The sequence below is a fragment of the Talpa europaea genome, assembly GCF_964194135.1.
Source record: "Talpa europaea genome assembly, chromosome: 10".
Classification (NCBI taxonomy): domain Eukaryota; kingdom Metazoa; phylum Chordata; class Mammalia; order Eulipotyphla; family Talpidae; genus Talpa; species Talpa europaea.
In genome coordinates, this window is record NC_140077.1 from 95,784,877 (window position 1) to 95,800,453 (window position 15,577).

Below are 15,577 nucleotides of genomic sequence, written 5' to 3' on the forward strand. Positions count from 1 at the left end.
AATATATTACATTTATATTGTACATATGTAATACATACATATATATGAAATAATAAATGTTTATATATGAAATAATAGTTCACATTATATTATGTATATATTACATGCTCATATATTTTTATATATTATATATACAATGAGTACTAATTTTTAGCTCCAATAAAAAATGTTATAAATTTGACTGGTCTATGGGATCTTATTTCACTTTAATAGGCAAGTCTTAGTAGTCCAAGTCACTGACTATTTGATGCAGTGTTTAACCAATTTCATCCCTTCAAATATTGATGTTTAACTTTGTGAGTAGATAACCTTTTTCTCTCATTTAAAATGTAAATGAACAATGAAAGGTCACTGCAATATTTTGGAGGATCTGGGAAGTTTATCACTGGGGACCACTGAAATGTTTCTTATGGCTGTTTAGGTGCCTTGAGTCCCCAGGTCACCATCTGGCTCTGCCCTTGCAAGGCCTCCTCTGGCTGCATCTGAATCACTGCATCTTTCATGGCCACAGCTACTGAATTGTAAACAGGGCCAGGTCTATAATTTCACAGCCAGTGAACACTACACTGAGGCAACTGTGAGTGCCTCTTTAGAAGTCTTTTTTTATTATTATTTTACATATTTTTTACATCATTTTTCATTTTTGCACAATGTATACATTTTCACCTTGGTTATAGTCCCCATACAATTCCCACCACCTTTGTTTTGAACCTACTCCCTTCCTCCCTCCACCCCTGTAGTATGTCTCTGGTTAATAGTTGCTTGTTGATTTTGATTTTTACTTTATTATAATTAGTGTTTTTCCTGGTCCCTTATTTAGGTTTTCTAAATTCCTGCTATGAGTGAGACCATCCGGTATTTTTCTTTTTCTTTCTGGCTTATTTCACTGAGCACAATCCCTTCCAGCTCCATCCATGTTGCTGCAAATTGCATGTGTTTATCTTTTTTGATTGCTGAGTAATATTCCATGGTGTATATGTACTACATCTTCTTGATCCAGTCATCTGTTTTTGGGCATTTGTGTTGTTTCCGTAGCTTAGCTATTGTAAATAGTGCTGCTATAAACATAGGGGTACAGGTGCCCTTTTGAATTAATGTTTCTGTGGTCACCACAACCATAGTTCTACAGGAACAGGAAATGTTTTACAGGTTTGGAGATACAAAACTTAGTGAAAATATCCCAGTTATCAGTAAAAGCTTATAAAGATGCAGATTAAAAGGAATACCTATCTTTGCATTACTTAATAGGACATTCATTTTTCATGCTTCACTTATGTTATTATTGAAAGAAACAAATTATTGGTCAGCATCTGGGATAACCTTTGCCAAATTCACAAAAAAAAAAAAATTAAGACATTTTGCTTGATCTATGTCTCATATTACTTTTCATATCTATGGGGCAATTGTTCTTTCTGTTGTGAATTGTCAACTTATGCTTATTGTCTGTATTCTCTATTAAGTTTTTAACCTTCTTCTTAATGATTATCTTTTTCATAATAGTTTCTTCTTATTGATTCAGCTTGCCATTTGCCTATTACCTATACTTCTGGAATAACACCCATCTTTCTTATATGTTGAAATTCCAATTGTGATTGACTCTTAACATCTACTTATACTTCCATTTCTAACACTTGACTGATTAAATATCGCAAGATCTTACCATACTGGCAAAGTTAACATACTGTCTAAAAATAGAGGTCCTTCAAATCACCCTCTCTTTTCTTGCAATCTAACACCATCTAATTCAAAATCCAGCTCCCATTTGTATGTAAAGGTCTTGGGGCAGCTAGTGAGCAAAAACACATTAAATTTTCAGTTGTTATTAACTCTAAAGATTTGCTTTGGGCCTCCCTGGTGGCGCAAGGGTTTAAGTCTCAGCATTATGAAGCTATCAGCAGCCACTGCAGCATGAGTTCAATCCCTGGTTAGGGAGCTAACCCACATGGCACAGCAAACCTCTCTTGCCTTGCCCACTGCTCCCCTCAGCAGTGCATTTCAGTAGATCCACCTGTTCTGCTCCCCACTCTGTCTCTCATCCCCACACCTCTGGTGAATTCTCTCACCCCCACGCCTCTGCCTATGCCCAGCTCTTGTATGCATAAATAAATAAATCTTTTAAAAAATGTACTTTAACTTCTTCTCTCTATCTGTGGTAGTGTACATTCTGTTCCCCCTCCACAGCTATGAAAAGATAATGCCCCAGTGTTTCTCCCTGAGGGTGTCCATCTATGAGATCAATTAAGTGAGTGCTTGGCTCAGAAGGATTGGAATGCACGTTAAAATCTCGAAGGAGTAAAGGAGAGAGAAATCTTGGGGTGTGCATCCATAGTAAAGACGCCCTTGTCCAGGCCTCCGAGCAGCTCATATAGTGTGAAGGCACTGGGTTTTTTTCCAGCAACCAGGAATGGAAAATTAGAGCCAGGGAAGCAGCACAAGTAACATGCTGATACTGCCTAGACCTTCTCTCATTTGCTCTAGGCTCCTGGGGGCTTTCTATTCCTTACTTTAGTTTTCATTTTATTTTGCAGATACAAACAGTATTATCCAAAAGGCCAGGCTCTTCAAAATTCCATCTTTCTTACATTAATCTTACAAAACAACAGGATCTTTCCTCTATAGATGATACACCAGCAACATACCCTCAAGCTTAGGCTCTGTTATGTACTGTATTGAAAATAAACAATATGCAATATTGTGCTACTGCTTTTGGACACATTCAAATCATCTCCCTCTGCATATGGAGACAATATGGATCCAAGATAGAAGAGAAGATAATATCAGGGGAAAATTTATGCACAAGTATAAAAAGAGATTTACAATAAAAAAGAATCCAGCTAGTGATAATTCCTCTTTCATTCAACAGCACTAATCCATTGTCACTGCTACATTTGTAAATGTTTATGCAACTAAATTGGCATAAATAATTCAAAACAACATTATCTTTGATGTTCAGCAGATTTTGCCTTTGAAGGCACCTTGGCTGGTATTTGGTGCATCACTGTCTTAATTAGAGACTGTTTTGATGTGGTATTTCTTATGGGTTTTTTTAGTCAGAATTCTCTGAGGTTCAGTTTGTGAAGGGTTGGAAAGGCTTTCTGAAAGTCGAAATCACTTAAGAAATAATTCCAGTGCCAGAAGTAAAGATGGATATCTCTAATTTTTTGTAGAAAATAAGACATAACCCAGAAAAGAAAATAAACTCAATCGCTACTGGGGGATGTGCAGGGTGGGTGACAAGATTCTGTGCAGGTGAACGAAAGAAGGAGCTAAGACTGGTGACAGAGACAAGGTGGTGGGGAGGGTCAGTTAGCCTGCATCTCAAAAGGATTCAACTTTTATCCAAGGCTGGTTGTTTGGAGACTCCCATTTATTCTGCAATGACCTCGGAGTCTCTGCAGAGGAGAATGCTGATCTGAAAGGTTCTCTGGTCTGTGAGAAACAGGTTTGTCCAGGCTGGAATTTGAATGGCAGTAACACCCATCTATAATAATCTTCCCTCAGAATATGAAGTGTTCTCTTTGCAAGTGTCATTGTCTTCAACAACAGTCCTCAGTCCCTGATGCAAATCCTCTCAGAACCCAAGAGACATCAATCACCTGGCCAGATTTACCTGTGACCTACCCAAGAAGGGGGCCAGAGACCCATGACCTCTCCAGGTCTCTCCCAGCACAGACTCTGTTGGAAAAGCATCCTGCCTATGTCCTTCCCCTGAGTGACTTGCTACAGGCAGCCTGCTGTCCTTTAATGAAACTGTCTGCAACCCTAAAATTCCCCTAGGGAGGCAGTGGAAGAGCAGGAAGCTGAGAAGCAAAGAACATCTAGTACAAATTGCATCAGAGGTAGGAGGGGGAGATAAGAGAGGGAAGCAAGAAGAGGAAGCAAGCCTCCCTGGGATTTCAGCATCAGAGCAACCTGCTCCATTGACCTTTGTCTCTCTCCTTATATGTGTGTCTCTTTGAGCTTTGTTGCTTTTATGCAGGAGAGTGTATTGTGTGTGGCTGAGCTAAGTCATCAATAACCAATACAGAATGCCCCCAACGCCCATTAGGATTCTGAAAAGGAAGAAGATACAGGAGCAAAATGATTTTAGTCACCTTCCTTATACCCTCATGAAAACACAAGTTTTGACAGCTGCAGAGAAGCCCTTCTGCAAATAGTAAATAAGCTCAGAAGCCACGGAGATGGACTCTTTCCCAGGGTGCCCGGCTGTCCTCTTGTCCTTGTGATGGGCAGCTGGCCTACCACGCTTTGGGGGGCAACCTGTGTTTCTCTCTGAGAACAGAAAAATGCCTGCAGAGAGGGTGAGGTTGCTTTTTCAGCCCTTTTATCTCTTCTGGGGGGGGGGGGCTGCTCCAGTTATAGGCAGCACCATTGCTACATCAGGTCTCTGCTTTCAGAAAATGGAAAACAGGGGAATAAAAGGTCTTAGTTCTGTTAATCTAAAAGCTTGCAAAAATTCATCTTGGTAGGGGTAATGGGGTAGAGGGGCAGTGAGGGAGGGGTTATTACAAAATTGGATGCTGAGGGAAAAACCAATGCGTTCTCTTTGTTTCCAGAGTTCTCTGAATTTTTATTTGAATTGAGGAAATGCTTTCTTTTGACCAAAGGAGTACTGATGAGAACCCCCACATTGCTTTTACACAGAGCACCCCCACAGGGATCATTACCACCATCACCCCAAATAACTCAGTCCAGTGACTTGGAGACTGTTGCTTCTAGTAACGAGCAAAAAAGAAATTTCCTGTATAATTTTTAAAATAAATAAGTTATATGAATGATTCATTTTTCACTCTCCCTTCCCCCAAAGTAAGCCTATAATTATATTTTATACTTTATTACTTTCCCAAGCCAATAATCAATGTCCTCCACAAAGCTCTTTATGATAACCTCAGCAGAAGGAAATCACTGCTCTGAATTGCTATGGCATTTATGATCAGTCTCAACCACGTGGTGCACTGCATGGATGGCGTCCCTGCTATTTAGGAGCACTTTCTGGTGGTGCCTGAATAACCACCCAGGAGACAAGAATAAGAAACCAGCCCCAGGGCCCTCATTTGTCTTGGTCACTCTAATGTTAAGTGCCTGCATGTCATCCACCCATCTCTGACAACCTGTGACAGAGGGATGTAACAGAGAAGCTGAATGCAAGTTGTCAACAGCTGAGCCGCTGAATTCAGATCTAATCTGAAAGTATCAGGGGTTGAGATGGCATTTATCTTAATCAAAGCTAAAGGTTAATGTACAGGACATGGTTAGCTCTGTAGAAAGGAGAAAGGATATTTTCTTCCTGGCGCTGTGCTATGAAAAAAAGAAATCATCTGCAGAAGCCAAGAGGAGATAATTAAAAAGCAAATGTGGATCTGCTTCCACAGTGTCCATTTTCTATGCCCAGGCACACGCGGCCGCCCTGCCTGCAGTGTCCTTGGCCAGCGTCTGGAGCTCGTGGGAGACAATGCTGACGCAGAACTCTGCAGCGTTTGCCTAAACTGCAGGTTCTCTACCCCGTGTGAATCCTCCTTATTCAGTTTGCTCAATCAGCTGATGTCAAGATACCCAGAGCCAAGCAAAGAGTGGGGGCCTATCCCTTCTTCTCTCCTTTGCCATCCAAAGGAGTTCAAAATACGCACACTGCTAAGAGATAAGGGCAGGGAAACATCGAGCTGCTGGGATGGGAGGTGCTTGAGCCCAGAGCAAGCCCAGCTTCTTCCGAGTCAAACACAACAAGGAGGCACTTGGTTCAAGCATCTCTGTTCAAGGGAAAAAACTGTAGGTGACAACTCAGCACAAGCATTGGTGCAAAAGGCTGAGTGATTAATTTGCAGTCCCAACCCTCAGAAAGGAATTTTTTCCACCTTCTTGCAGGGACATCAGAGCCAGTAAGCACGAGGACAAGCACGAGACCACGGGACCAGTTGGGCAGAGGTGGGGCAGGAAACAGCCCCCCCCAGAGTTGGCAGTGAGTGAGGTCCCCCTGGATCCAGGCCGCAGCAGCTGTGAAGCTGAGCTGCAGCTACTCCATTACTGTTTCATTGCCTACCTGAAAGTAATTCCTTAGCCCAGTTTGCTTTTTGTAATCATCATGTTGGGCATCAACACGGAACTCAACGGGGTATGCACCACCCCATCCCTTTTACAGAGAAAGAGACAAAGACAGAGAAAAATGATGGTCCTGAAAGGATAGGAGGCCAGTGTCACAGATTGTCCTTGGCACGCACTGTCCACATAATGGCAGGGAACCTTTTAGCTCTCAGCACCTGACTTCTGGGCAGATGTTGCCAAAAGACATATCTTTCTCACATACTTCTTGCTGACAGAACCCGCATTTTATTTGGCTAGTCAGCCTCCCTTGAGTTCAAGGAACATGATGCCTGGTGTTGGTTTGGAGAGGTGTAGGATTCAGGGAGTGGGGTTCTTGCATCCCCTCTGAGAGAAGCTTCCACAGAGTGCCCCTTTGAGTGGGGCACTGCAAGTTTACCCAGGAGACAAGATGTTTGCACAGACACAGGCAGGTGAAGGTTACATTTTAAAAGAACAGGTTTATTAGGAAAAGAAGAAATAAAAAGAGAGGCACCCTGATGGTCAGTGAAAGGTGGGCAAGAGAGCTGCCTTATGCCAGTACAGAAACTGTACTTGAAATAGTGTTCTTCGGGGAGGGGTCTGTTCCTTTGTGGAACTGTTATCTAATGTTAAATTAATCACCTTTTGGGTGTGACTAAATTGATTTGTAAGGGAAAGTAATTCTCTAAAATGGCCCTCATAGCCCCACCTCTGTTCTATGCTCGGGGATACTTTCTTTAGCAGTTGGATACTTGCCATACAGTTGGTGCCTAAGGATTTTCATTTCCATCACTGGTTTAATAACTATATTAATCATTTCTACCCCCGCCTCCAGTTTCTGGTCTTATGATCCTTCTATCCTAAATTTTCTACTCTTAGCCTCCATCAACTACTTTCTAGTCCCATGGAATAAATGTCAATAGTAGTATTTCTATTACATTTGCTGTCATTAGGATAAGCAAGGTTATGTCAAATGATCTGGCAGATGAGATCTAAGACTACAGCAGTCCTCTGAGGAACTTTATTCATTCTTTGGAAGGAACACAGATGATTCCTTCCACTCCCTGTATTTGGATAATTTCTATAAGGACATAAGTAATGTCTGGAGTTGTGACAGCCATACTGTGGTCATGAGAAGAAATGCTACCCAATTATCCAGGATGACAGAGCAGAAAAGTGGAAAGTAACCTGAGTGACTGAGCACATGATTTGCCCCTGAAGAAACTCTGGAAAAGTGAAATTACCCTTTATTCAAGTCATTTTTAGTCAGATATTCTATAACATGCAGTGAAAATTAAATCATTTTAACAAAGCAAACTGCTTCCCTACTTTCAGTCACCTCCACACCCTAACTGCTATTTCCTTTCCTCCTTGACCTGACCAGGTGGGCAGCTGTAGTGATGACTAAGAAGGAGGAGATGTGTCAGTCAGCCAATGTGCCTACTCTGTTCTCATTCTGTGCTGGGTGTAGTCAGGGGGAAAACAAGAACTTATGAAAGAATGCTTGCAAGAAAAAGGCATATAATGTTAAAGGCCTAAGAAGACTAGGCAAAATTAAATAAGAGATGAATTACTTGAAAAAAAAACTTACGAGAAGTACAAGACTATTCTGAATAAGCAGGACACACTATGAGTACCTGACATTCCAGAAGGGCTTATGTGGGAGAGAAAATGACCACCACAAGCAGCCGACTATATTCCTGATCCAACAGTGGACCCACCTCAGAATAAGGAGGAATACTTCCAGGGATAAATATTTCCTCTGTGTCCTACTCAAGTGTATGCTACTATCCACAGAAGACATAAAAGGGCTGCAGTGGACCCTCACAATGACAGATTTTGTTAGAAAGCTGCCTGGGACTGAAGTGTTGGGGTTCTGATTTCAATATTCCTCACCCAAGTTGGAATAAAGGGAATTGGTGGGGGCTTAGAAGGTCTTTATGGAACCAATCTAGATCTCAGGGCTCAGGATGACTCCTCAAGTATTTAATAACAGTTCATAACAATCTCTGTTGCCTGCTGCGAACAGATGTTCTAGAGCAAGCATATTTTTTGTTAAAGATTTATTTATTTATTTATACAAGCACTGGGTACAATCAGAAGCACGGGAGGGTGAGAGAATTCACCAGAACCAGAGTGGGGAGCAGAACAGGCAGACTGACAAAATACACTGCTGAGGGGAGTAGAGGGCACAGCAGGAGAGGCCTGTCACATCATGTGGGACCCTCGCCGGCAGCCGGGGATAGAACTGGCACTGCAGAGGCTGCGGGCAGCTTCGCCGCAGCCCAGGGCTCAACTGCTGCGCCACCAGGGGAGGCCCGCAAGCATATTTTTTATTGCATTATTTTTATTGCATTTTGTTTGCATAATTGGTTTACAATACTGTATGTGTTTTGAAGGTATAGGTTCACAGGCCTTCTGATGCATGCTATCACAGCACATCTACCACCCAAGCATCAATAATCCTCCACCAAAGTCCCCTCCCACTTTGCTCTCACTCTCCCTCCCTTCTGGTAGCTTCAATTCTACAATCAGATTACTAGAATTTGTTTTGGTTTAGCTTTGTCTATTCCTTTGTTTTGTTTCTCTATATTCCACATACTAGTGAAATCATTGAGTATTTAGCATAATCCTTTCCAGTTCCATTCACGTTGGCAAAGTGGCAAGATTTCATCTTTTTTATAGCTGAGTAGTATTCTATTGTATATGTATATATATGTATCTAAATATACATACCATATCTTCTAAACCCACTCCTCCATCATTGGGCATTTAGGATGTTTCCCTAACTAGGCTATTATAAATAGTGCCAGAGCAGACATATTTTATGATCCTCTATATTAGTTTTAATCACTATATTAAAAATTCTCATATACTTAGCAGCATTAAACAGCAAATTTATTTTTTCTAACACTTACTGTCATCAGGAATCAAGATATGGTTTAGCTATATCCTCAATTTAAGGTCTCACAGAGCCAGAGCATGACAGCCAAGCTATTTCTTACATGCAGTTCAACTAGGGAAGCATCTACCCGCCCCAGTTCCTCCCCCAAATCTCACGGCTGTCTGCAATACTCAGTTCCTTGCTGCAGGGAGGTTAATGGCATCTTGTTTCTTCAGAGCTAGAGGTGAAGAAAAAGATACTAAACAAGTCTGCTAGCAAGTCAGAGATTTAAATAAACTAATTTAATCATGGAGCAACTTTGTCATATTCTGTTGCTTCGAAACAAGTCACAAGTCACACTCACACTCACACAGGAAAAGGGTGTCCACAAAGGCATGAACACCAGGAGGCAAGGGTCGTGGGGGACACCAGAGGGTTTATCTACCACAGGAAACCAATCTGTTAATACTGATAAGTGAAAATGGTTTTGTGTTCAAATCCACTAGAACAGATTATTTTAATGCTTCCCTCCAGTTCCATTTTTCATCACCCATGGGAAGCAGTTGGAGGGACAAAGGAAAGTGGACATCACAAGAATAAATGTGAATATTTAGTCTAACAAACCAAAGAGTAAAGTTAAAATACTTCCAAAAAATTGACTTAAGCGAAGTGGCCAAGTGGAAACTATAACCCCTCAATACCAGCACGAGATAGGTTTGTTAGTTAATTAATACATAAATAAGAAATCGTGGATATTTGGGTCCAGGTTTGAGGTCTAGTGGCTCCCTCAAGTGGAAAATTTCAGCTGCAAATACTGAAAAACCATAATGTTATCTTACTAAAGAATATGAAAATGAGCAGACACATGGTAATCAGTAATTTACCAAATTATTGTGCTAACTGATTTCATCTAATAGATAATATCTGTCTAAAAGATCAGATCTTCAAAGACAGGAGAGATTGAAAACCAAGAAGGACATTGAGTTAAGGATTAAGAGTGGCTGATGGTATTTCTACTTCAGCTCTAGATACTGGGTGGGTGATCATTGCTTGGAAATAGAGCACTTACAAAGGCCAAGCCCCACTACAAAGCATCACAGAGGGGATCAATCAAGGGTCCAGAGTAAATAGAACAACTGCAGTTGTTTTTATTATTTTTTTATTTATTTATTTTTTAAGGTTTATTTATTTATTTATTTATACAAGCACTGGGTACAGTCAGAAGCACGGGAGGATGAGAGAATTCACCAGAGCCAGAGCGGGGAGCAGAACAGGCAGAAGGACCAAAGTACATTGCTGAGTGGAGTAGCGGGCCAGACAGGAGAGGTCTGTCGAGCCATGTGGGACCCTCGCCCGGCGGCCGGGGATCGAACCGGCGCTGCAGAGGCTGCGGGCAGTTTTGCAAACCAGCACTCAAACGCTGCGCCACCAGGGAGGTCCTGCAGTTGTTTTTAAATTCTTGGTCAGGGAGACAGAAAATCAGAGTTCTTCATCAACTTCTTCCCCTTATTGGACAATCTCTGCATCTAAAGGAAATGGATAAAATTGGACCCTCACCTAAGCTCTCTGTTGTCCTTCAGGAGAAATTCAAACACCAAACTCACTGTTCACTACAACCTTGGGGAGAGAAGATACAAAGAACTTTTGCTCTAGGCCATACTTGGATATTTTCAGAGTTATAGATAACAGGTTTAATATCATGATTTGCACCATAATTGCTTTGTAGTCTGAACTCATTGGATTTTCTTCCTTCTCTAGCTAGAATACTCAGATAAACCAGCAACTTCCCCTGCTGGGGTAAGCTTTTCTACCAAGCAGAGTTCTCTGGCCTAGGCTATGAGGAGGAAAAATAAACCCTTTGGCTGCATTGCCCTTGAGCTTAGATTTCCTTCCCACTTGTCCCTATTAAAGTGAGACAGACCAAGCTGCTCATCTGTAGGGAGTAATGAAGGATTCTCCCCAACCTCCTTCTGGTAGATCCAAAAGAAGCTTTCACACTTCACCGTAATTCTGTCCAACCTGTCAGCCATACATGAATCTGGATCCCAAATTCAGCAATGCCCATTTCCCCTCCTCAGCCTCCTTGTCAAATTGACCTTATAGAAGCTGACTCAATAATCTGAGAACAAAAGGTACACCCTATGTAATATACCGTGTTCTGTTCCAAGTTTCCAGATCCTTCTCCCAGACACACAGGAGAACAGCACCCCTCCCCCTCTTAGACTGAGGTGGTTGTATGGCTCAGTTTGAAACCTGAGCACCCCCTCTCTCAGAAGCTGTGAGGAAAGGCCTGGCTTCCATGCTGCTTTCCTCTGGGACTTGTCTCCATGTCTCAAGAAGGCGGTGTCTCTGCCTTCCTAGGTTTCAACGAACAGCAACCTGCTGGTGTCCCTCGAGCATGGAGCCTCGACAACAAGCCTGCCTTGATTTATAGCACTCAACTTTCTTAATTTGGCTTGCTTTCTGTTATTTTCACATCAAGACCAAGCTTATCCCAACAGCTACAGACCCTGCTTCTTCTCCCCTCTCAAACTGCAAAGAAGTGGCAGGATCTTCATAGTGGCAGGATCTCCAAATCATAGATGATTTAGACTGGAATTTTCTGTCTGAACTTGGAACCCCACAAGCACCATCCATGAAAAAATAAGCTGTTTCACAGCAGTTTAATGTTAGCACTGCAGGTTCTACAAGCACTGTCCGAAGGACTAGGAAGAAAAATCTGTCCCAATTTATAGACTGCTTATTGGAAAATTCCTCCAGGTTTTTATGTTTGAGCAAATATGTGAAGAATGCCTGTTTAGTGCAAAAAAAAAAAAAAAAGCGGGGGTGGGGGGTGGGGACAGGGCTGGGAAGAGGAAGAAAAACATTGAAAGAGGGAAGCTTGGCAGAGGCAAATTCTTCCAGGCTACTCACTGTAGGCTCAGGTTGAGGCTAAGCTTTGCAGGTGCCATAGAACAGCCAACCAGAAGGCCTGTTCTGAACACGGCCTAATTATGTCATATTCACTTCTCAGAAATAGTGAAATATAAGCATTTTTGGATTATAGAATAAGAACATAACAAGATAATACAAAGTATGAAAAGAAGATGTCCTTTGTGCAGCCATTATGTTAAAAATAGAACCAAAAAGGCCCATTAGAGAAAAAGGAAATATAAAAAGAGCCATGAATAGTAATTGAGATGATCATACCAAATGGGAATATTACCCAAAAGAGATTTTTAAGTTGAAAGTACTAGCAAAATAAATTTTATTTTTCTGGGTAGGAAATGGAAGCTAGTCACGGACCTCAAAAATAAAGGAAAATAATGTGTTTTTTTTTTCCTGTGTGTTTGATTTGTGACAATATGATCTATATTGGACATAAAAGCAAAGTAAAATGGGCCTCCCCTGGTGGCACAGCAGTTGAGCACTGGGTTGCAAAGCTGCCCGCAGCCCCCGCAGCGCTGATTCGATCCCCAGCCACCAGCGAGGGTCCCACATGGCGCACAGACCTCTCCTGCTGCCCGCTGCTCCCCTCAGCAGTGTGCTTCGTCACTCTGCCTGTTCTACTTTCAGCTCTGGCTCTGGTGAATTCTCTCAGCCTCCTGTGCCTCTGACTGTACCCAGTGCTTGTATAAATAAATAAATCTTAAAAAAAAAAAAAAGCAAAGTACTATAAGAAGGAAAATTAATATGGTGATGGTTCACAGGTGACCAGGTGGTGGGAGAACTATGGGAATTACAACGATGTGAGAAAAAAAAATAGTTCTTTTTTAAAGAAGAAGGAAAATTAAATAATAAAATATGTAGATTAGCTCATGTATCAGCCATGAAGAAGCCACACGAAAATGCTAGAACCACCTACTAGAAGGAAGGCAGAAGAGGTTCTTGCTGAGTGTGGGGATCTTTGAAACAAAACAGAAGAGGAGACAGAGACACATTCAAGCTCCACGTTACAGGTGATAAAGCTAAAAATTCTCTCAGTGTTTATAAAATTCAAGACTGGATTTCCTTGGGAATCAGAATAAGGTAAGAGTTAACTACAAAGTGGGCAAAGCGTCCCCTCCTAGTACAGACCCCTTCTTTATTCTAGATAAAGGAATTATATTGCAAGAGGTTAGGAGGGATGTAAGGGGAGCCTAGGTTTCCAGATGCTTCGCCTACATCCTGAGCAGATAATCTGCTGAGACTGTGTTCTGCAAGAAACATGTTACACCCAGACTTGTTAAAGGCGCTGATATTCAAAAGTGGCTCAGAAAAAAAGGCCAAACAAAAGACTTCGAGGAGGAAATTCCTCAATATATGATGGGGTGCCATCCCAATAAAGCCATCAAAAGTTATAAACATCATATCCTAAGGTGGAAACCTGAGCGTCAGAGTGTGGCCGAGCCTACGTAAATGTACTCAGAATGCTTACATAGGCTGATAGGTGGGAAAAATCATCTAATAGAAAGATTGTTTTCAAAATAAAGGATTGAATAGCTCATGTAATAAAGGGCAGGCATGATGGGATGAGAAAACACATAACATGAGATCAAAAAGTGCTGGCAGACAGCACAGTCAATGTGCCCCTGGTGATCGCGGGGCTGGCAGATGTTTGGCTCCCAGCAGCTGCCCTGCATAATGAGTGAGTATTGGGCCATGTGTGTCTTTCCTGAGAAACCAGCAACAGTAAGGTTTCTACCAAATGCCTATCATTTACACACCATCATAAAGTTGAAAAATAGTAAGTCAAACCATTTTAAGTAGGGTATGGCTTCTTAAAAGAATAGACTTTGGACTCAGAGTAAATCCAGTCCTAGTTCTGTTCACTGCTGGATGGTTTTCAATAGTGTCTCTAATTCTTAATTTTCACATCTACGAAATGGAGATAATAATAGACTCTACCTCACAGGAATGACTCTGAAGATGAATCAATATAATTCTTGTAAACTGTTTAGTTCCTGGCATTCAGTACAAAATCAATACATGTGTGCTATTGTTAGAGGTTAAAGTTTTCTCTTTGGGCCTGAGGAATACCCCATCTCTTTTAATAATCGGTCAACAATCCATTGGAGCCTTTGCAGCCTAGGAGGACATGCCTAAGTAAGGCACATCAAAGCCTGGAAGGATGTCGTTGTGGCAGCACCAACATGATACACTGAATTCACATCTCTACTCGGTGCAGTAGCCAGTTAGATTGTGGTTAATGGTGCAGACGAAGGTAAACCCAAGAAGTTTATTGAACTGGAAGATGCACATAACACTGGCCACTTTGGCTATCCAGGCCAGCAGACCAGAAGGCAAAGAAAGAAGTTAACTATACTTTTAGGATGATCGATCCTGAATATCATAATGTTCGAGGACAGCTGCTACACATTGAGGGGACAGAGGGGCCCTGGGAACAGCCCATGCCTATTAGAAATGGACAACTTTGACAATCATGTCTCCACGATAAGAGGTCCATCACCAGGAATGAAAATTTTTGTCAATTCACCAAGACAGCAACTCAGACTAGTCAAGTTACTATCCAAGAATAACATGAATGCAGAGTGGAGAGCAAAAGAGAAAATGATGAATAGCAATTAAAATCCCAAGACCAGTTGGGACTACCACTTAGTTTGCTGATTCTATTTAAAGCTTTACAAGACTTTGAAACTCACCACAACCTTGAAGCTCTAAACCTTTCCTTTAAGGAAGAATTGAGATAATCTTACATCCAAAGGAGACCTGGACATCATAATAGAATGTGTATCTAAGTGGCACTAGGGATGAACTGTACCCATTTTAGTTCATGTACCACCTGGGATCCATGTGCCTGCCTTCCTACCTGACCAGAATAAACTTTACAACTGCATATGAGGGATGGTAGTCACAGAGTTAGTTGATGGCTGCTACCACCACTATTCCCAGATCTAAGAGCTTTGCACGGAGTGTCAGTGACTAAAAAGAGATCACAGTGTAAGACTGAATGCACAGGGGTTCTGACCTCAGCAACCACCTAGAGGAGTCAATTATGCAACCTGGTTGTCTGGGGCAATTAATGTCTGTGATGCAGGCTTGGATCAATGAGATGGATGTGGATGGGATTGGCAGATAAACTTTTTTCTTAGTCTCCTATAGTAACAATCCTGAGACACAATAGTTCGTATGATCACTGTAGTAAACAGTCAATCAGCTGTGCTTTTTTAAAAAATTTTTTTTATTTTTTTTTTTTTATAGAGGCATGTTTTATTTATTTATTTGTTTGTTTGGTTGGTTTATACAAGCACTGGGTACAGTCAGAAGTGCAGGAGGGTGAGAGAATTCACCAGAGCCAGAGCAGGGAGAAGAGCAGGCAGAAGGACCGAAGTACACTGCTGAGGGGAGCAGCGGGCGGCAGGAGAGGTCTGTGCGCCATGTGGGACCCTCCTCCGGGGGCCGGGGAGCAGCTGGGGATTGAACCGGCGCTGCAGAGGCTGCGGGCAGCTTCGCAACCCAGCGCGCTCAACCGCTGCGCCACAGGGGAGGCCCTGAAGGCTGAGATTTTGAGCTGAGAATTAAGTTGGAAGAAAATACTTTCCAAAGAAAGAGACAGTGTGTGCAACTACTCAGGGTGGAAGGAGGATCAAATAATAGGAGTAGGAGACAACCTAAAATCAGAGGAGAGGGAAGGCGGTATGCATGACTTTTGTACCT